The sequence below is a fragment of the Artemia sp. Qi Xiang Cuo genome, chromosome 15, assembly GCF_049724085.1.
Source record: "Artemia sp. Qi Xiang Cuo chromosome 15, ASM4972408v1, whole genome shotgun sequence".
Lineage (NCBI taxonomy): Eukaryota > Metazoa > Arthropoda > Branchiopoda > Anostraca > Artemiidae > Artemia > Artemia sp. Qi Xiang Cuo.
In genome coordinates this window covers 19,311,392-19,335,143 of record NC_142808.1, presented here as the reverse complement: position 1 = coordinate 19,335,143, position 23,752 = coordinate 19,311,392, and the positions used below count along the sequence as shown (strand labels likewise).

Genomic DNA, 23,752 nt, shown 5'->3' with positions numbered 1-23,752 from the left:
ATTTTTGGAGTAAGCATTAAAATTAAAGCAGGTCGTCATTAGCAGGCTTGCCATTAACCCACATTTATCAGTTTTGAATTGGCTACCACTTTAATCGAGTGGTTGCATATGAAAACAAAAATATCCAAAACAAGAATTAGAATACATTTTTGAAATTTTTAAAAGATCATTACACTTTTGAACCATTTGATTAGCTAATGTATAAAGATTAACCCCTGGCGGATGTAACCTAAGTTACACCTCTTGTGGAAAGTGTGAATTGTAAATCAAGAAGCGAATTTAGCCAATATTGGGTCTAATTCAACAGTTCTCTGCGTCAGATAAAACTGAAAAGCCCTGGAAGGAAATCGTCAAAGGTCGGACTTCAATTTTTCCAGAACTTTAAAGACATCATCAACATTTGATATTAGTAAAAAAAACTCTCAGATTAAAAACAGCATAGCTCTGTCACTTTTTATATTTAATTAATGATAAATAGCTTCGGGATACCAAAGTCAAGACGACCCTAAACGCAGCGTATCTTGGGAGGTTGGAAACAATCACCCTATTATGTTGGAAGGTGGTTTAAATAGCAACATTTGCTGGTTTGTGATGTTTTTCCAAATCTTTTTCTGTGAAACAAAAAATCAAAAACATGACGATACGCATAGGAACCCGACATTTTGTTTCCTGACCTCAAAATATTAGTTAAGACGTCTGGGTCAATCACCATCTTTGAGATATATGGAGGAGACGAAAAGTTAATGATCAGTCGTTTCGACCAGAAGACAATCCCCGTGGACTAATCCGGAACGATCCTGCTGGCTAGAAAACGCAAAGATTAGCAGTCTTACTACTAGAAAAACTAATCCCTCTCGTCTAAAGCAATTTAATTGAATAATTAGAGCGCCTCTCTAGGAGCTGCACAATGTGTGTCGTAAACATAGCCCCCTTTAGGCCTCTAACACAATCTCAGAGCATTTATCTGTTTTTACATTTGGACCGCCACTCCTATCCTGGTAACCACATAAATTAGGAGTATAATAGTGCGTGTCCCCTCCATTGCGACCATTGACTGAAACCGCAAGTTTTTTCCGGAATTGACCAAGCTTCCTGTCATGATTTTAATAATTTAAATTGAGTACTAAATATATTATCTGGCACCACTTTGGCTCTGAGACATTTCCTAAATAATGTTATACGGTAACTTGCTAACACTATTTTGGTTTTTATTTTATAATTGATTACAATGGTGCAAAATAAAAAGAGAAAAACATACACATGTGTTTTTAATCAGGAAGTTCAAACGAGAATCCTATTAAATAGATACTTACCACAGCTTCCAAACTTCAACATAACACTTACCCCTACCTGTAAGCCCGTAACACTGGTAGCACGCGTCACTTAAAGAGGCAGGCTTAGGGGGAATAGAGATTATTTCTAAAGAACTAAATGCCTTACATCACTAGGAAAGAAAACTCCATTTTAACGTAAGAAGCTGCTGTTTCACGACATGTGCTCCATGCTTGACTCACCTTTGCTGAAACTGTTTATTAGGTACACTGAACTCTTAAATTCGTTCTAAATCCACTGGAATAATAAATATAAAGACATCACCTACAGAAATACATAGATGTCCTTCTAATCGGTGTATACTGAGAAGAGGGAGAACCTCCTGCAGCTGGGATAGTCCATGAATTCCGATATATTCAGAATCCTTGAATTTCAGCAAAAATTTATTCAAACATATGTTGTGTTCAAAGACGTATCCAGGATTTTTGTTCCGGAGGGGAATATTTTTTCAGAGAGGGCGGCGGGATTTATAAAACACTTTAAAAAACGCATCAAAAATTATTTCTTTGCATTTTTTGTTACGTTTTTACGAGTCAGGCAAAAATTTCGAGGAAGAGGAGTTGAATCTCTGACCCCCCCTTCTTCTGGTCACGGCCTTGGTTGCGCTATAGAAGCTTTTTGGATCACAATTGATATCACCTAAAATTTCCAGGTGCAATGTTTTTGACATTCGGATCGGAAGGGTCAATAATTTGAATTTTGAAATATACTCTAGAATTAATACTTATGGATTTTGATAAAGGTATTTAAAGTTTATTTTTGTGTGTGAATAGTTTGACCCCGTTAGCAGCATATGAGGGTAACTCACCTGTGAAAGAAATCATCACTTCGAAATTGGTGGCTATATTTAAATTCCTAAACTTTTACAACTAAGTTTCACTAAAAGAGTTTTTAACCCTCAGTTTCACCAAAGTATGTCACGTTGACTTTATTCAAAGTTGCAATGATATTGCAATCTCTCGTAAACTTTTTTGGTATTTAAGTGTTAAACGTTCTCTTTTATATACTGCTAAAGAAGTCAAGTTTGGTTAATGCTAATGAAATAAAATAAAATAGGATGAATATATAATAGTTTAGAAACAAATTTGGGCTATAAATTTGCACATTAGGGGGGGTAGGGGGTAAAGCATAGCATATATTAAATACATAACCTAACCTAGGTACCTCCCCCCCCCCTAAACCCCAAAAAACAACAGTTTTAAATATCGTTAACGCAATGAAAACCACGTTTTGCATTGCATTACTCTATAGCGGTCTCTTGAATGGGCGGGTTTTTCGTGATTGGTTTCCAAAAGAGTACGTTTAATACATAAGTACTACTTTTTGTCTGGCGACTTTGGATGTTGACGGTTAAAGCCGAATTTGGACGTTGATGGTCTAATCAATTCTTAGAAAAAAGGTAAATAATGGGACATTAGACTTCATAGTCCCTACCGATGATACAGATATCCGTTTCTTGGCCCTTCAGCCAGGAGATGCGACAGGGGGTTGGGGGCCAACCATTCTTTGCTTTTGCACACACTTCCTGTTTACCTTCCCCAGGTTTCTCTAGGTACCCATTTAGAGCTGGGTCGACTCTGGCTGAGCTTACAGAGTCACGCCACTGACCCCCGTCCCAAACGAATTAGTTAGAAACACTAGGATTCGAACCCTCGCCCTCTCGGACAAAGAATGCTAAATCCAGTGCACCAATCTACTCGGCTAGGACGGATAATTCATAGGGGCTCCGAATAATTTAAGTCAGGTGAATGCATTTTTGTGGATAAGGAAAGTATCAAGATTTAAATTTGGATGAGGGAGCTTCAAAATGTATAATATGACACAAGGCATTTTTCAACCACTATATAACCTAAAAGTACTGCTGCTTTCAAATTTAGGTAGAATGGAATGTTTAAACCCAAAATCTCTATTCGATACAGTCTTATTAAGGAATAAGCAATAGTTTAAGCTCGACAAAATAAAACTGTTTATCCAATTTCAATATTGTAAAGAAAAATACAAAAGCTACATGTTCATTTTTACATTACATAAAAAGAAATAAGTTACTAAGCCACATTCGTTAACTAGAAGCTACAGAAAAATCTTATTGGTGATAGTCTCTTCCATCCTTACGAAATCGACAAAAGAAAAATATATATTCTTGGGATTTGAACTCGTCACCCGAAAAATGCAGCTATCACCTTTGCCATTACACTGCATCGAATACACTAAAAAAAATTATTTATAATGAACGATATTTCGAAAATTACACTGAATACATTTTTTCGTCTATGAAAGACGATTCATTACATATGATAAGTACCGATTAGTAATGCTTAATTTTTTAATTCCAATTTCAGAACATTACAGCATCACAGACAAGAATATAACAACTTTAAAGGCCATATATATTACATACCCAGTTTTTGGTTAGCAGAAAAGAAGAATTTTGATAAGGTTTAACGGCAAGAATAGCGATAAATACGGGTGAGCCGATATTATTTGGACGCTTCTCGGAGCTACTTTTCCATCAAGTGTCGAATTAGAGCATGGATAATTGCGCGCAGTTTTAATTTAACCGGAGTTTCTAAGAAGAAAACAAGAACAATACGATCAATATCAAGAATATATATGGTGCTAAATCCAAACTTGGTGGAACTGACGAAATTCAGAAACCTAATAATAATTACTTGGTGTTAGAATATGTTTCCTTTGAAGCAAGCATTTTCCAAAGCTTTCCAGCTATTTATTGGCGCCTTTGCAGGGAAGGGAGGATAAAAGTATCTCCAGCACTGAACCTCAGAGGGAAGATTAGGTAACTTGTTTAAGTAAGCAATTTCAGTCATGAATTAGAAGGAAATATACAAGAGAATTATTAACATTGAACTTACTAGGTGGGGGGCGTTGACCCCACTCCAATTGAAGCTCCTTGTTCTTTATGATAATGAATCAAGTACTGACATAATCATAGGTTTACATAGGTCTGACCTTAAGGATGGGGCCAGAAGGACTTTTCTAGGAGAAAATCTGATGCATCAAAAAGCATCCCCACTGTTGTTTGGGGGAGGGGATATTCACCTCAACAATCCTAATAAATTATTTTTCGTATCTATTTTTACAGAAAGTGTCGAGTATCCTAAATGTTATAACATTTTCTCTTGTTTATATATTTCTGATCTTATAGATAAAAATGGGCCCAAACCTCCTCTGAACTTCCCTGGCCAGGAAGCCTTGAGCATCAATTGATTTCTTGGGTGATGCAAATTCTCAGTTGGAGAGAACGCTACTTTGAAAAAAAAGAGATTTAGCCTATATATAGCAAGCAATGACACCGGAAGGTGCTCGGTGGCACCTAAGACTCTTGAGCAAAAAGAAATTTTGAATGATTGGATCAAGGAATTCTAAAAATTTATAATACGTTTAAGTGAAGCCAGTGATACCGGAGCCCTTTGGTCAGGAAGACTCTCTTTTTGTAGATCACTACGATTTTACAGCTTTAGAAAATGTAAAGGCTTAGGGGATGTTGAGGTCCAGGGGGGTCTGAGCATATTTTAAATCCGTGGACCACTGTGATTTAAAAAAGGCATGAAAAATATGTGAAGCAAATTGGACCAGGTTAGACAGGTCTCAGACCGATACATGCCATTTGTTTGATATGGTATTGACCAACATAAACAGATGACTTCGTGTATACCAGATGCGGGGGAAGGAATAAGCACTAAATTTTTCAAGCTCTAAAAATTTATTCGTGGAACGAATAAGCTCCCTCCTTATTCCTTCCTCCCCATTAAACACTAAATTATTCAAATTTTAAATATTTATTCGTGGAACGAATAAGCTCCCTCCTTATTCCTTCCTCCCCGTTAAACACTCAATTTTTCAAGCTCTAAAAATTTATGCGTGGGAACGAATAAGCTCCCTCCCTTTTCCTACCTCCCCATTAAACAATAAAACTTTCTGTTCAAATGTTTTAAAAGCCAGTAAGTAAATAAAACGCCTGACTGATAAAAAAATAAAAGTAAATAAATTAAATACAATGTTTTAACAATATTTATTACACTAAAAAATGCTTTCACCGAAGCACTATAGAACTTTAGTGTAAATAGCGGGGGGTTGTTGAGGAGTGGCAATCCAGTCATGTGCGGAACAAACTCTGTTCTTTTAATGTCACTCTTCACTTCCGTTTGAAAAAAAAAATAATTGAATCAAATACAAAGCCGAGTAATATTAATGCAATTGTAATAGCAATAAGTTTGATAATTTTGCCATTGTTTTGTTGTAGCCTATAACCTGGACATTTGCACAGGTCCCTCTAAAGGTCTAACTCCGTGGAATGTCGAGATTTTTATGATTTGGCTTTTAATTTCTTATATATTTGAAATTAATTTGTATGTTTTTTTTTGTAAATTGGTCCCTTCCCTCCTCTCTTAATTGTCGATTGCCCTCCAAAAAATATGCTTACTTGTCTGCCTTTGGACTTTTTCGACAACTGCCAATTTTAAGACTGCAAAATAAATATATATTTATTTTTACTTAATATCAATCCAATTAATTTTACTCCAATTAATATCCAATTTAATTTTACTTTTTCGACAATTATAAATAAGTAATAGGCACCAACTGCAAATTTGAAGACTGTAAAATAAATATCCAATTAATTTTACTTAATATTAATCCAATTATTTTACTCCAATTTAATAGGCGTCAACTGCCAATTTTAAGACTGCAAAATAAATATTCAAATAATTTTGACGCTGGAAAATGTGCGGTAAACTACCGTCTACACAGCGAAATTCCAATACAAAAGAAAATGTCCATTTTAATGGTTTTTTTCATCATTTGGAATGTTTGGTTTTTAAATAATTGATATATAGTAATAGTATTATTAATTTCAACAATAGAGAGTTCGAAATCTCTATAAGGTGCTGAAGCCCCTTGATGCGATTCAATAGGCATAAAACCTTTATTTATTATCAATATTAATTGAATTAGATTTATTGGTTTATCTTACTTGAAAATAATCAATTAGTTGTATGGATTAATTAATTAATTATTATTAATACTTTCCACGAAAACATCATTTTAAACTAGCTAACGGAACCACAAGATCTTGTTAAAAAAACTAAGCAATCTCCTACAAAGGCGAATCTAGAGTTAAATCTTGGGTGGACCGAATAATAATAATAATTTATTTTTGACCAACAAATATTATAGAGAAGTGGAGTAACAAAAGAAAGTAAAAGCAAAAGACATACAAAACAAACACATGCAAAACAATTTCAAATATAAAAAACAACAATGCAAATCAGAATCACACGAGAGGATGAAATGGACCTAATAATAATAATTTATTTCTGACCCCCTAATACGGTGGTAAGCACATCCTAAAGAATACTAAATATAAAAAAAAAAAAACAACAATGCAAATCAGAATAATCGCACGAGAGGACGAAACGGACCTAATAATAATAATAGTAAATTATTATGTTACAAGGGTGCCAATAATTAACCCAAATGACAATTTTTTTAAACGTGAAAACAGAAAAAAAAACATGAAAGGAGAGTGCCAGAAAAAATCTTGGGGGGGGGGGATTGGGCCCACTGGATTCGCCACTGGGCCCGAATCCAGTTTATCTAAGAAGTAATTAGAATAATTCTGGATTCCTGTTTTAATAAGAAGTAATAGAATACTTCTTTGCAGCTCTAACTATGTTTAATACACAGGCTGACCTCCTACTTAGAAAAACAGGAAGGCGACTATCCTTGCATCACTAGACATTATTGGCTGTTGTCTACAAAGGGGTATAATATCACGGATAATAGAGGTGCCGCAACATTTTGGGCCCTAAGAATAAGAGTCTCTCTGACACAATTTGTTAAGAATTAGCCTTTTATTCATGTTGACTATTTCCTAAAAACAAATATGGCCTTAAAAGTTTTTAATAAATCGATGTAACCATCGTTAACAATAAATGAAACCAGAATGATGATAAACTTTTTTCATAAGGTTCAAATACATAGTCTGACGCAGCCTTTCGAATTCAAAATAGCCACACACACACTGACTGGTATACTAATGGTAAGCTTTGTTTTTATTCTACCATAAAGGGAGAAGCAAACTGGAGAGCGTAACTAATCGAGGAACAATCAAAAATCGTCTTGCTGTGCTTGACGCCATTTATCAAGCAGTTTGACACGGGATTTATTCTCTTGTGTAGAAATTAAGATAACATTTTTGATGCTTTGAATAAACAATATCATAGTCACTGTCATTTGTTGTTTGCTTGCTTTCTAAGATGTGCTTGACGAAACGTTCCGATTACGGTATGAAAGGTATGGCATCCTTCACTACTATCATCATTTACTAGGTGTGCACGGAAGGTTTTACATGGGGAGAGGCAAAATGCCATTGGTTAAATAAAGAATGATATACTAGACTAAACTCCAAACCGACGGTGCAGATATCCGTTTCATGACCCTTCAGCCAGGAAGTCTAATGGGGGGCTGGGGGCAAGCCATCCTGTGATTTTGCACACCCTTCCTGTTTACTTACCCCAGATTTCTCTAGGTACTGACTTGGAGCTGGGTAGACTCTGGTACCGCTGAGCAGTCACGCCACTCAGCCCCGTTCCTAACCAAATAACCAGTGACACCAGGACTCGAACCTCTGTACCCAGGATTCAAAACTGACCTCTGTTCAAACGAACCTCTGTTCACCAGGACTCGAACCTCTGTACCCAGGATTCAAAACTGACCTCTGTTCAAACGAACCTCTGTTCACCAGGACTCGAAACTGACATAGGATTGTCCTAGCAGTGGATGAATTTCAAAAAGTGCCATAAATAGACGATTCACATGAAGAGTACGAGGAATTACAAGAAAACTGTAAAAATCCTTAGATTTTTGAGAAGCGAGTAGAGGCTAAAAGCTCCAACTACCTTGCCGTAAGTTTCGGGTATAAACCCTCATAAGCTCTTAAATTGTGACACCGCTAACTGAAGCTAGCCCTACTGTCAAAAATTGATATCGTGTCTTGTTTCTAAATAACATTATTCATAACATTGCTGTTAACTTAATGTTTAATTTTTAGGCTTTTTTAAATTTCTTCCAAATCGGGTTAAGATCAAGCTGTGTAGAAAAACGGTTAATGCTGAATTATACGAACTTTTTAAAGGTCGTATGTACAAAGAACGAGAAAATAAGCAACTGGGATCCTGTACCACGGCTACCTCCGTAAAATCAAAGTATAATCACCTACGGAACAAGTACAGACAAAACCTATCCTCTCCACACAAAAAAGTGACCCTTTGTATACCTATGCGAACCTGGCAACTAAAACCCGTAGTTACACAATTCATCCCGGTCACTCCGTATTTTGGCTCGGAGTGATTAACTTGTACAGCGCTTTGAGTCTAGTGGCACTGAGGTACGCGGGGTCTAATTTGAAGAGTTCTGTCAGATCTTGTTCCGTAGGTGATTATACTTTGCGTAAAATGTAATATTTTCTGTCAAACTGAGATTATACATCCCTCGCTAAATGAGTTCAACTGATCACTTTATTCGATCTGTATTACGATGTCTTGTTTAGGTTCCCAAACCCCAAGATGCACACCAGAATATATATATATATATATATATATATATATATATATATATATATATATATATATATATATATATATATATATATATATATATATATATATATATATATATATATATATATATATATATATATATATTTGTATTACAAATAAATTTCAAGGAAGTTTGAAGTCAGCTATCGTAGTGGTTGTTCTTATGGTGCGTGGCGTTTTTTTTTTTTTTTTTTTTTTTTTTTTTTTTTTTTTTACAGTGTACTTATAAGTTCCCTTCAAGTTGTTTGATTCCTCATTTTCATGGTTGCAAAAATAGCTTTAGCCTTTGATATATTCACGAATAGCCCTTTTTGAGTGGGCAAGGCTGTACAACCTTTTTATATCAAAGGCTGAATATAAATCACCGAAATTAAAAAATTGCAGTTGCTTGGACAGCAATAGTTTCTTTGAGGAACAAATTCATACAAAGCCTGTTCTAGATTGAAATTTCTTAGAAAAATCATAAAGATACTTCTTGTTAACCATTTGAATATTGATAACCCAAAGTGTGCCCAGGCAACACTATAGTTGAACATGTTGAAAAAAAGCCAACATTTTTCGTTACACTTGTGTTACAGAAGTGAGAAATTTGAAAAGGCAAAGAGTTCCGTACATAGTATGCTGAGTTACATACTATGTCTTTTCCTATTTCGTCAGATTCAGCATACTTATATGAGAACTGTTGTCCCAAACTCCCATCTCATTGACTTTCCAGAATTTCTATCATGGATTTTAAAAATTAGGCTCGAAGGTTGAACACAGCCTAACCAAATCCTCACCAAAATACGGACGAGATAAATTTTTGACGCTGTAGACGTCTGTAATTTTCTTTGATTAACAAGTGCGACTATAGAGGTTTTCAGCATTGCTAAACAAGCAGGTTCACTTGAACCCAGGACTACCGTAATATTAGCTACAAAAAGTGTCCCAAAGTGGGAAGAAAAACGCCATCTAGTTTTCAAGGTTAGCAATGAAATTTGATTTTTTTTTTCCTGTTTTTCTTTGGTCCAAACATATATGTCCCGATGCGATATGCAAAAGACTGCAGCCAGTATTGCGAAGAAAGAACACGAAAAAGAACAATTAAAGAGACTAAAACAAAAGAAAAAAGACGAAAAACAGAAGGATTGAGAAGCCAGATTTATAACTTACTTTTATTGCCAAAACCATTCGAAAGAAAATTTTGTTATTACAGCTGCATCTTTTTCATTTCCATAAAAAATGCTAAAAATAGATAATTCCAACGAGACAGCAATAAATATTTTTCGGGAAAAATGGTTTAATGACCAGTCATACCGTATGCAGAGTGGAGCCTTGGCTCTTGACCCTCCTCCAGGGACTTAAACCACATCTTTGAACTCCATCTATAAACTCCATCTATCTATGAACCTTATTATACATTAACATTAACCTACCATTATGATTACGATTTTTCGAACTATCTTCATTAAATTTTACATCCAAAAGAAGTGTACCGTAGAGTTACATATTAAATTTTAAATATATTTGGACTCCAAAACGAGAAAACCTAATAATCGAGAACTTCCAAATCGATATTGTCAGCCAAGGCCATAACTAGGGGGAAGGTGGGTTACCGGATTTGACCTCCCCCCACCACTTCAAAATTTTTTTTTCCCGACTCGTAAAAACGTAAAAGAATATACATAAACAAATGTTTTAATACTTTTTTAAAGTTTTGTAAATAGCTCCTCCCCAACATAAAAATAACCCCCCCTGAAAAAAATCCTGAATACACCCTTGTTGTCAACCCTCACCGACCAAAATATCAAGATTTTTTTATGATGTTTACATCTTTCAACTAGCCCATTGAACCACGAATAATTCATAAATGATATTAAAAGTCACAGGAAGAAGAGTAGAAATTATAGCTTCCTTGAAGAATATGGGTATATTCATGGGCGTAGGTAGCATATTGTCTAGGGAGGGGGGCAGTCGATAGTGCCCCTTATCATCTGCTTTTCAAACCATCTGCTTTTCATCCATATCTAATGTAAATTTGAAGGTCTGGGGGGGCAGCTGCCCCCATGCCCCCTCCCTACGCCCATGGGTATATCTCCACTCCTCACCTGCATACAAGCATGGATCTTTGGTATAAACTTAGGGATCCTCTTTATCAAAACAAATAAGGTACTGGTTCATTATGCGGGCCCACCGCTATAGACTGTATTAAGGAAACCAGTCACGAAACCGGTCAAACGGGCTATTTGCAAGAGACAGCTGTAGATAAATGATTGCAAAGCCGTGGTTTCTCAATGTTGCAATATTTAACGATTGTTCTTTTGGGGTTTAGGAGGAAAAAGGTACCCAGATTAGGTTAGGTTACGTAGTTAATATGCTTTTTTTTTATGCTTTGCTTTACCCCCCCCCCCCTAATGTGCAAATATATAGCCCAAATTTGTTTCTAATCTATTATATATTCATCCTATTTTATTTCATTATCATTAACCAAACTTGATTTCTTCGCGGTGCCCGCGTAATGCACCAGTACCAAAAATAATTTAAAAATCTAAACTAACAATTATTTTCTGTTACTAGTTTAAGGTTCTTCAAGCCTATTAGATATAAGGAATTTAAAAGAGAAGATTGCTATTTTAGGATCTTTCCACACTATATCACGTCTTTCCAATATCGAATTTGAGAAATTAGATTTCCGATCAATGCACCACCCTTCTTTTTGTGTCATGCGCCGACACTCAAATTAATGTTTATCTAGGATTAAGAAACCCACACCTGAGACTACACAAAATAGTACCCAGAAAGAGACAGTCCATAAAGCAGGTAAAATTCAACAATGCAAAGGGGTGTTTTTCCTTGATTGCAATCTAACAGCCCCCCTTTGCGGCATGGGTAGACAGTTTGGCGCTTTGACCCTTTAGATATACTGATAGGTTAAAAAAATATTTTACCTACAGGCCAGTGAGACTATTGTTGGTAGCCAGCGTGGCACCATTCTTGTACCATGAGTACTTTCAAAGCTTTTACCATAGGTATAACACGCTACGTCGGCTCAAGCTACTTGGTTCTAATTATAAGAAAATAATTATTTAGGAATATGAATATGAGCTCATGTATAAATGTTTAATCATAGATCTATTTTTTAAATAAAAATTAGATGAGTCATGCCTAAATACCCCTCCACAGTCTCTCTCCTCCGTAGATGCCTATAACGCATGTAATTTTTGTGGGTCTTTGGTGTAGCAAGTAATTTGACGGGCCCAGGGCAACCCGATACCAATACAACAGTTAAATAACCAGGAATTACCCGAAATTACGAAAAGAAAACGTGTGCCAATCCAACGAAAATGTCGATTGGTAAATTTAATTTACCAATTAAAAAAATGAAGATACGAGAATATATATTTTTCAAAGCTTGGGGACATTTTTTTTCAGTTTTTAGAATAAAAACATTTTTTGTGCAGCGTAGGCTATTTGAACTTGAAACGCTGCAGTACTTATTTGGATAATCTCTAAAGAACCTGTGAAATATCTTGCACATTAATCTGATAGTGAGGGATCGCTGACTTTTAAAAATCGTGCACGGTGGGTGATTCTCACCTGACTTGGCGTGACGTATGCCGTACCAGGCAGAAGTAGACCACATGTGTGGAACAAGTGGCGCTCCACCATGTGCACCAGGCGTGGAAAGTGGGTGACTGCTTGGCTAATAGCCAAGTTTTTTTTTGTATGCTGCTGTGAGATCCTTGTAATGTATTCAAATAAACGTTCTTTTTTTTCCCAGATATTCAGGAAACGCTTATTCAGTTAAATACAAAACTTTGCATTTTTTCCCGAGAAAAAAAGTGCACGTTTGCGTTCACCGTTCACACAACAGTTCACGGTTGCGTTTTTTTAGTTTTCTTATGCTTGTCTTTTTTCTTCTTTTTTTCCAATAGTTATTGTTATGAATCGATGGTCGTTAATTGGCACAACGAAGTCCAAATCCCCATTGCTTGCTGTCGCAACCAACAATCTTTGGCCTGAACCCTATCAATATCCTTTTGAGTAAAATCAAGATAGCTGATCAAAAGCCAATTACGAGCCGTCTGATTTTGCAAATCACGCGTGATATCATCTTAGTCGTCCATTGATTTTCTAAGGATATTAGTTCGACATGATAACAATGAAGAAACAACAACAAACAAACTTCAGGGGTCACTCCTTACTTGCAGTTAGTACCTACGAGCCGCTAAATACACAAAAATAAATATATAATCCAGTAAATCCATTTAAACGTCGAAAAACAAAGTATGTGATAACAGTTGCTTCCTTCTCCTAGGCAATTTTCTGACGGCGCTCGTAATGCGCCCCCTCCCAGCTCTCCGATTTTTTTCTCGATAAGCTTATGAATGTAATTTTTTGTATTAAAAAGAAAAAATTATTTTCGCAGTAAGAACTATTACTCCGCAGCACTCAAGGCAGTACCCGGATTTTTTTTTCGGCGGGGGTTTTACTCAAAAAAAATTTCAGGGGCGGGGGGGGGGTTTACATAAAGAAAACCTCAAAAAACATACAAAATTTGTTGATATTCATTTTTGTTACGTTTTTACGAGTCAGACAAATTTTTCGGGGGGGGAGTTCAACCCCCCCCCTCTGGGTACGGCCTTGGCAGTAGGCCTACTCATATTCAGGCTCAGGTCAAATAAAATGAGACTAAAGATTATCTTATTCCTCCCTCCTCAATCCATCTTATATATTTATCTGAAGATTCATGAACAGTTGGAAAATATAGAAAAAAAAATGAATTTTTTGAGTCATCAGGTACATACACCCCCTCCCTCCCCCACCTTCACAATGACCCACCAGCCCTACTCCATTATAGCAAATGTGCAATTATGCATTTGTTTAAATAACTTATTAAACATTAAGTGAATCGAATTAGCTAAATGAAATTTTAAAATAATTATTTTATCTGAACAGTTTAACGGTTAACTTAAAATTAACCGTTTACCTCTGAATGGACTAAATGACTCTTTAGGAACAAATATGCCAATGCGCGGTATTATTGCCTCTGAAATTAGGAACCTCAAAATATAAATATTATCAATAGTTTTCAATGGATTGGCTCTTACAGAATTTTCAGTTGATAGCAGCTTGACACTCTTTGGGTTTACATTTTATTATGGTGACATAAATGGGCAGAAGACGCCACTTTACAATGGCACACATATTTTTGGTTACTTAAAACGGGTACTAGATCTTTTAACTTATATTAAAACAAACAAACAAATTTATTCAATTGAAAGTAAGGAGAAACATCAAAAATTTAAATGAAATGAAACTATTACGTTTAACAGGGGGGTCACCCCCTCGTCAATACCTCGCTCTTCACGCTGACGTTTGACTTTTTGCGTCAATCACTCAAGAATGACTGAAACACAAGGACCGTTTAATTAGAATATTAATAATTTAATAGAATATTAATAATTAATAATTAGAATATTAAGCTGCTATAAAAGTTCTATAAAACTTTAGCGTAAAGAGCGAGGTATTGAGGAAGGGACAATCTCCGACATATACATGGTAATTTCTGTTCGTTTTAAGTTTTAAAGTTGCTCCTTACTTTCAGTTGATTTTTTTTTCTTTTGATCGTTTTTATATAGCCTATTGCCGGTATTAGAATATTCACTCGCCCCAAGAAAAAATCACCCCAGCTTACTTTATTTTTTCGGGGTGTTTCCCTGCTTTCTAAAGAATCGGACAAATATTCTCAGGCTTGTCACTCTTGATAGGTTACGTTAAGCTTGATGAATTTTATATGTTTTGAATAATCATAAAAATTTGATTCTTTTGACAGATCTATTGTTATCGATACTCTGTTTTTAGAGTTTCGGTTGCTATTGAACCGCATCGCTCCTTACTTACAGCTCATTACCACGAACTGTTTGATTCGAATGAGCCCTCTCACAATCTTCTAGGATTATTGGCTCGATACGATTGATTCGCTGCAAAATTCCACATTTTGGTTGATACGAGCAAGAAATTACTACAAAGGTAGAGTTATCTCATATGTTGAATATAATGGTATAATTTTCATCAAGACAAATTCCCTTTTAGGGGATGTTCTTCCGCTTTTTTGAAACTCTGGTAAATTTTCTTAGGCTCGTAGCTTTTAATGAATTATTTTAAACTCATGAGTTTCAAGTATTTGAAATAATAATAAAAACCAAATTCTTTATATGTGTGAATTATCATTTTTTTTGTTGTCTTTGTTTCAATGAAGCCAAGTCACTCTTTACTTACGCTTTGGAAGCTAGCTTTAGTTTTCTTTTAGCGAGCCTTGATAAATCACATTTATCAAACATTTAGTAATAGGCTATACAAACCAAGATTCATAAATTTATTACATTCAAATCAATCTAGGAAAAAAGGATAAGCAAAGTGTTTATAAAATTACTAAATTTACAACAGAGTATTTTGCAAGTTTAAGAATTTGGTAGAACCGGCAAGTTTACAACAAACTATTTTATAGATTTAGCGCAAATTTTAGCGCAAAGTATATATTAAATACGTAGCCTAACCTAACCTAGCCTAGGTACTTCCCCCCTTAAACCCCAAAAAACAACAGTTTAAATATTGTAAACGCAATGAGAAATCACGCTTTGCAATCAACTTAGATAGCAAAATTCGCGTTTGACGGATTTCCATGTCTGGTTTCCTTATATAGTCTATAGCGGCGGGTGAGATATAATGCACCATTACCAATTTAATAAAATTATTAAATTAAATTCCAAATCTAATGAAACTTTAAAGATGAAATATTTAGTAAATAGTTAAAATTTTAAGTAAAATTAGGCAAAATTGATGTATAACCATATTTTAGCATTTAGGTCAAGCTAATACAACAAATCTGCTACTTTCTTACAAAATAATCAAAAACATGCATTAAAATTTAGTTACTTTTTTGCCATTATTAGTACAATTCGTAAGTTCACTTTCGCCGCCTTTCGGTATAACTTCTGAAAATGTTTACAGCATGTATAATATTCTGATCGCGGTTTTGATACCCAAATGAATGGTCGAAATAATGAGATCAGGATCAGTTGATTGGCTGGAAGAAACCATCATTTTTAACTAAACATTGTTTTTTTTTTCTCACACATGCAAATTTCTTAACCTAAAATAACCATCGGCATAATAGCTTTGCGTCAATGTTCTGAACCGCGTCAAATGGCCATGTGAATACAATTTTATTTCTGTCCACATTCGGTCCATACATGCATTGTTAGGTTTAAATTTATAACAGGCGGCACACCTTTGAGTTCACAACGAAGCCTATAATCTTGTTTAGAACTATAGTTTTCTTAACGGAGCCTCCTTACGAAGATACTAGGGTCTCTAAAGAGAAGCAAAAAGGGTAAAGCTAAAGAGAAAAAAGGGTAAAGCAAAAGAAGCTAAAGAGAAGCAAAGGGTAAATCTTTTTCGAAGGAATTTCAGAGACACTTTGTCATGGCATCTCAAAAAATATTTACTATTGGCACTGAAAGAATAAGCAATGTCAAATTTTATATCATGCACTGTAATTTTTCGTCTTTGTACACCTTGTACACTAATTTTTCAGTTTTGTGACTTTCTTTTTTCCGATCCGTTTCCTAATTTGAATAGTTTTCTCAACGGAGCTTCCTTCCCAAGATACTATGATCTCTAAAGACAGGCAAAAGGGTAAATGTATGTATTCTGAACATACTTGAGCAAAATTATAGCTAAAAAATATTTACTGTTACTACTGAAAGAATAGCGAAGCCGCATTATTATGTACTGTAATTTTTCAGTTTTGTGATTTTCTTTTTTTCCGATCCGTTTGCTAATTTCAATAGTTTTCTCAACGGAGCTTCCTTCCGAAGATACTATGATCTCTAAAGACAGGCAAAAGGGTAAATGTATGTATTCTGAACATACTTGAGCAAAATTATAGCTAAAAAATATTTACTGTTACTACTGAAAGAATAGCGAAGCCGGATTATTATGTACTGTAATTTTTCAGTTTTGTGATTTTCTTTTTTTCCGATCCGTTTGCTAATTTCAATAGTTTTCTCAACGGAGCTTCCTTCCGAAGATACTATGATCTCTAAGGACAGGCAAAAGGGTAAATGTATGTATTCTGAACATACTTGAGCAAAATTATAGCTAAAAAATATTTACTGTTACTACTGAAAGAATAGCGAAGCCGCATTATTATGTACTGTAATTTTTCAGTTTTGTGATTTTCTTTTTTTCCGATCCGTTTGCTAATTTCAATAGTTTTCTCAACGGAGCTTCCTTCCGAAGATACTATGATCTCTAAAGACAGGCAAAAGGGTAAATGTATGTATTCTGAACATACTTGAGCAAAATTATAGCTAAAAAATATTTACTGTTACTACTGAAAGAATAGCGAAGCCGCATTATTATGTACTGTAATTTTTCAGTTTTGTGATTTTCTTTTTTTCCGATCCGTTTGCTAATTTCAATAGTTTTCTCAACGGAGCTTCCTTCCGAAGATACTATGATCTCTAAGGACAGGCAAAAGGGTAAATGTATGTATTCTGAACATACTTGAGCAAAATTATAGCTAAAAAATATTTACTGTTACTACTGAAAGAATAGCGAAGCCGCATTTTATATTATGTACTGTAATTTTTCGTCTTTTTATAGTTTAAAATGAAATTGAGCATCACCTTGTACACTAATTTTTCAGTTTTGTGATTTTCTTTTTTCCGATCCGTTTGCTAATTTCAATAGTTTTCTCGACGTAGCTTCCTTCCGAAGATACTAAATGGTCTCTAAAGAGAGGCAAAAGGGTAAATGTATGTATTTTGAACATACTTGAGCAAAATTATAGCTAAAAAATATTTACTGTTACTACTGAAAGAATAGCGAAGCCGCATTTTATATTATGTGCTGTAATTTTTCGTCTTTTCATGGTTGCAGCGGCAGCTGCCCTTTTTAAGTGACCAAAAAGATTGGAGGGCAAATCATATAAATTCCACCACCATCAAGTTCAAATGGCAATAAAAACGGCACTTTTGGTGTCCTGTCTCAAGTGGAAAAGCTGCACTGTAAAAAAAAAAATTGATTTCTAACAAAATGTTTTGCTCGAATTCATACAATTCAAAGAAAAAATCAATTTTTGTGTTGGAATTGTGACTTGCTTATTTAATTCAAACAAGTGACAAAAAAATCTAATTTTTCTGTTGGAATTGTGACTTGCTTGTTGAATTCCAACAAAATATTGAAATCATTAAGATTTATGTACTTTTTAGTAGAAAAATGTAATTTTGACCGCAAATAGGTTATCTCAATCTACACGGTTTTAAATTCAACGGCAGTTTAAAGTTTCTTGAATGTAATCTTAAATTTGACTATAGGAGCACTGAAAGTAATATCTTCAGTACAATTTCAATTCCAATATTTTAATTATAGCGGAAAAAGGAAAATGCTAGTTGAATTTTGAGTATAAAAAGATAATTAAAAAAATAAGAAAATATATTTGTACTTTGAAATAAGTTGAGCTTTCTTGTCTGCAAAATGAACACGCAGAAATTTATGTACAAAAATTATCTTGTGTGCGTAAAGGACTGAAATACCCTTACAGGCGTCTTCTTTTCTTCGATATATTTGCTTACATGGTTATTCAGCGTAAGCAGCAATTTTATGGCAAATCCACGGAAGAATTTTTTTGAAACGCTTTTTGGGTCTCATTATAAAAATTAAGTTCATCGCAAAAACATAAGTAGTTCCCACATAAGGATTTTCGTTCTTAATTAGAAAAAATTGAATTCAGAAAGCAATATATTCTCACCGTTAGTACTGTTAAGGTTAGGGTAGCATCTTAAGAAACTTTCTACCTACAGAAACTCGCAAAAAATGTATTTAAAAAAAGCGACTGCAAAAGTTGAACCAAAGGCTTCCCCAAAAAGAGAATTTTCTAAAATGGTGCACATTTCAACTGGACTCAGAAATACTACACTTTAATAGCATGAATCGTGCATCAAAAACTCGGTTTGCAACAGGATTAATTAAAAAAAATAGGACGTGAGCCCAATAAGTTTTATCAAACAGTTCATAGTATTAAACTGTAATTAAGGAGCGACTCAGCCTAATTGTAACCGAAACTCAGAAATGGAAATTTGATAACAATTGATAAGAATTGGGTTTTTATGCAGATTGCAAATATATAAATTTCATTACGTTTAATATCTACCACCAAAGGCTCCAAGCCTCAGAAGAAAAAGGGATTTTGAAAACAAGGAGCCTGATTTTCGAAAAAGGGAGAAAAAGTCAAATAATCTTACCCCCCAAAAAGTCAATAAATCTTAATGTAAATCAGACCTTCAGATTCAGCGTATCAGAAAATGTTATTGTGGGGGTTATGATCTCCTATCTGAACAGATGTGGAATTTATCTTTTTGCCAGAAGACTGATCACGGATGCGTTTCTATTTATTGTTTTTTTTTTGTTCTAGCGTCCTTTTTAAGAGACCGTAAAGATTGGAGGGCAACTAAACCTCCTCCCATGACCTGACTTATCTCTTATTTTGTTTTCGATTGTTATGATTTAAGATCAATTTGACAAGCAAAAAAAAATCATCTCCTTCAACTACCTACAAACGTATAATACAGAAGTAGATTTAATGTTAAGACCTTCAAACGACGAAGCGACGATTTTACCTAGGGGGCATTCAGATCAGAGAGAGAAGACATTCTGATTGTGATGGTAAGTTTCCTTATAAATAAAAAAAGTTTGGTAAAATTTTACGGTACTGTTCTATTAGCTGTAAACCATGCAAGAAGTAAAGTTCGGTTAATGCTAATGAAATAAACAAAATAGGATAAAAATGTAATAGTTTAGAAACAAGACTGATCACGGTTATATATTTAGAAGATTGATCACGGTTATATATTTGTACATTAGGGGGTGGGGGTAAAGCATAGCATATATTAAATACTTAACCTAACCTAGGGACCTTTTTTCCTCCCTAAACCCCCCAAAAACTAAAGTTTAAATATTGTAAACGCAGTTAGAAACCACTGTTTGCAATCCAATTCTCCATTGAGAGAACCTATTTGACTAGTTTCTTTTATCATCTATCTTGCGTGGCTTACAGCTAATAGAACAGTGCCAATTCTACTTTAGCTACTTTTGGCTATCCTGGAAAGAGGTTAGGTTATGAAAATGAAACTTTCAGGGATGGGTCTACAGCCTAAAGTATGGGTACTTATGTACTATCTGGAACACGCACGAAAAATGAAGTTTGGTTGATGCTAATGAAGTAAAACAAAATAGGATAAAAATATAATAGTTTTGAAACAAATTTCGGCTATATATTTGCACATTAGGGGGTATGGGGGTAAAGCATAGCATATATTAAATACCTAACCTAACCAAACCTAGGTACCTTTTTTCCCCTAGACCCCATAAAACGACAGATTAAATGTTGCAAACACAATAACAAACCACGCTTTACAATCCATTTCTCTATTGAAAGAAACCCGTTTCGAAATAAACCCGCATCTTCCCTATATAGTATAGCGCATGTTTTCCAGATAGTACATAAGTATCAAAGTATGTCCCGGGAAGGTATTTTGAAGTACCTACTTCTACTCCTTCTCCTACTAGAGGGTTCTTAAATTTGCCTACATGACAGGTCTATACTTATTGAAATTTTGACAAAACGACATTTTACCTTAATTTTCAGTTATCAGTTTTTTTTCTCAAGGTTTAGTTCCAAAACCTTCAATTCCTGTTAATTGAGTAGAATTTTAAGACATATCAATGTTTTTTTTTCTTCAAAATTTAGGAAATTTATTTCCAAATTTTCAAAACCGTATAAAATGGGATTGAAAAAACCTGAATATCTGTAAACAGTTTTGTTTTACTTCATCTAAGCAGAAGATTTATTTCGCGAGGTTTCAATTCAATAAGCTACTGATTTTACGAAGCGGTAAAGCAGAGATTGAATGAAATCTGATTAAAAAGTCAAAGATATTCAGAAAAGATAGGATTAGTGGCATTAATAATTCAACGGTTCCGCTCTGGAGGTAGAAAAAAAGGGGGGGGGGGAAGTCTTTCTTTTATTTGTGCTTCGATTTTATTTCATATTCACTTCAGGTCTGAGTGTCACTGTTTTCCTGATTGGAAGATGTTTCTTACTCAAGTGTCTTCTGTCGGCCTGCTATAACGCCATTGATTTACTGATTTCCACCATGAAAAAATGCAGCCGTTAAGAGGTGTCATATTTTCTGGGAGAAATTTTTTGTTGTAATTTTCTGTTCTTGTAAAATAAATGAGATTATTTTTTTGTGTTTATTGATGCTTCAGAAAGAAGAAAGGGAAACTGAATTCTGAGAATTAGATATTAGACTGTGGACCTAGGAAATTGAACAACGCTAGTGATGGAAATCCAATGAAAGAACGGTAAATCCAGCAAACAAGATGGAATTCCAATAAGGATCTTAAAATCCAACATGTTGTTTTGTCAACAAATTGAAAATTCAATTCGGGTATGGGAATTCAACATTTTTGTTTCTCGACAAATTGGAAATTCATTAATGTCCATGGAATTCCAAAATGATCTCCAATATTCCATTTCAGCTGCTGAAATTCCAATTTTGTTGTTGATAAACATTACAAACAATTTTTGTTGAATCTCAAACGATTTTTTTACAGTGTGGGGCTATTGGGCTAGCAGAACTTTAAAAAGTGATGTTTAATGGCACTCATTTTTAAGGCATATCCCGGGAAGGCAGATTTTAAACCTATTACTCATATCTACGAGCTTTTTATCAATTTTACCATCCAAACGTTCCATATAGCACTAAAAACGGCACTTTTGGTACCGCTTCTTAAGTGGAAGAGTTTGGATGCATAAAACGGTACCATTGAATTATTATGGTCCAAAGCCTTTAACTGGAGGTTTATAATAAACCCTCACATATACTCCCCCTCAAGACCCTATTAGTATGTTTCATAAATCAACTAGTCATATTAAAAGTTAAAGATTATTGTGAAAATACATTAACTAAATCTAAAAACTTTTCAACTAAACATCTACCAGAAATTAAGCTTGATTGATAAACAGTTTTGAATCGAACCTTTAAACTTCACTCTGTGATGAAACCTGTGTGCTAGTTCTAACGGCGGTAATTCATGGGAAGTGACATCCTTGCCCCCTTAGTTTTTGCTCTTGCCTAGGTCTTGAAATCCTTTTTTGGCCATTTCATTGGAAATGGCACTTACTTCATCCAAAAAAGTTGGGGAAACAACCGAAAGTGCACTTTGTGGGAATGTGCTATCAAGTCAAATTTATAAAAACCGATTAAGTATAAATATAACGTTTTAAATGAGCCCTTAAACAGCTTTCTTTTATTACAGAAGCCTTCTAGTTTCTGCTAGTCAGTAGGTGATTAATAAAGCCCTGTCTTCATTATAGCTTTTTCAGGCGAAGTCAGCCGAGTAAAAACAGCTTTTTGCTCATCGAAAAAAAAAGTTCCTAAAAAACATGTATTGTTTTGTGAAGCATGGATAATGAACTTTATGTTATAGACTAAAATTTCTCTTAGCTGTCAAGGTTGTTTGTAGTATTTTTTAGAGCTGTCTTATCTCCCCTAGATCGGTGATAATTAGAAATTATATTAAAAATAAAAACTTAAAAACTTAAAAAAATATTAAAAACTTAAAACGAGCATACATTATTCCGCATAAATAAAAAAGATCATGGCAGTGTTGTTTCTGCATTAATTTTTAATCAAAAACGAACAAAGATTAATAAAAAAAAACAAAGTTTTTCCAAGGGCAGTAAAGAACAAACTTGAGACTTAATAAGGATAGCAATTTATACTTTACAGTCTTTTTAGCACTATATTATCATAACTGGTTAAGATAATCCATTTACTTATATTTCCCTATGCTTTTATGATTATACAAAACTTGCGCTTTACTGAAAACACAAAATAATATAGGATTTTTGGTACAGTAAAAGCAAACCAATTAAGGACACCTTTTATAGAATTAAGATATTATCAATCCCTTTTAGGATCAATCCCTTTAAAAGATAAAGCAACAATCCATTTTAGGATTTTCTTTATTTTTTTTTTACGTTTAATTTGGTATCACTTCTGCACAATGGCTCAGTTCAATGACTGGCTCTCGTTTTGGTTCTTAAAAGGACATGTCATGATTAGTTTGTACACAAGTTCAAATTAAGGTTATCTTGATAGCATTAGGATTAGGACTATAGACTAGCTTTAGAATTTGTATAATAGCTTGGAATTCACTCTTGTATGGAGAGAAATGTTTGGCTTTCCAGAGTTCATATTACGTTTTAATTTATCTTTATTTCAAGTGATACAAAGGTACATTTCTTACATTTTACGATTGTGTATTTCCCACTATTAGTATTATAGCTGGTGAGAGCAAAATGCTGCTTGATAAATCAGTCCAATATTTCTGTATGCTGTTCAATTACTTCGCGGTTATTAAAAAATATTTAGTTTTACGTTTATGTTTTTAAGATAATTTTAACTGTGTACTGAAAGCTACTGATGTCACGACTGGTGTAAGACAATGAAAAGCTTTATAGATTCGTTTAGCGTTGTCAGGCTACATACTCACTTTTGACTCTTAAATAAATAATCCTGTTTTTTATGCTTGGCTTTTGTGTTTTCAGTATAGCGCTAGTTTTGAATAATCACAAAAGCATAGGGAAACATAATTAGTTGATTATTTGTACTAGTTATATTAATATATATTAAATAGGTTGTGAAGTAATAATTTTTGTCCGTTTTAAGTTTCATCTTTGCTCTTTG

General features: G+C 34.3%; 1 protein-coding gene across 2 annotated transcripts in view; it reads right to left on the bottom strand.

Annotated features, from left to right (window-relative positions):
- The window catches only part of LOC148943419 (tRNA-queuosine alpha-mannosyltransferase), a 137,866-nt gene that overhangs the window by 55,355 nt on the left and 58,759 nt on the right, over window positions 1–23,752 (bottom strand). Inside the window, exon 1 of one of the 2 annotated variants that reach the window (XM_089101368.1) lies at window positions 15,867–15,886. The exons of the other annotated variant lie outside the window; for it this stretch is intronic. The gene's annotated coding sequence lies outside the window, so the exon portion shown is untranslated. Of the gene's footprint in view, window positions 1–15,866; window positions 15,887–23,752 lie in introns of those variants that run through there. 2 annotated transcript variants of the gene reach the window in all.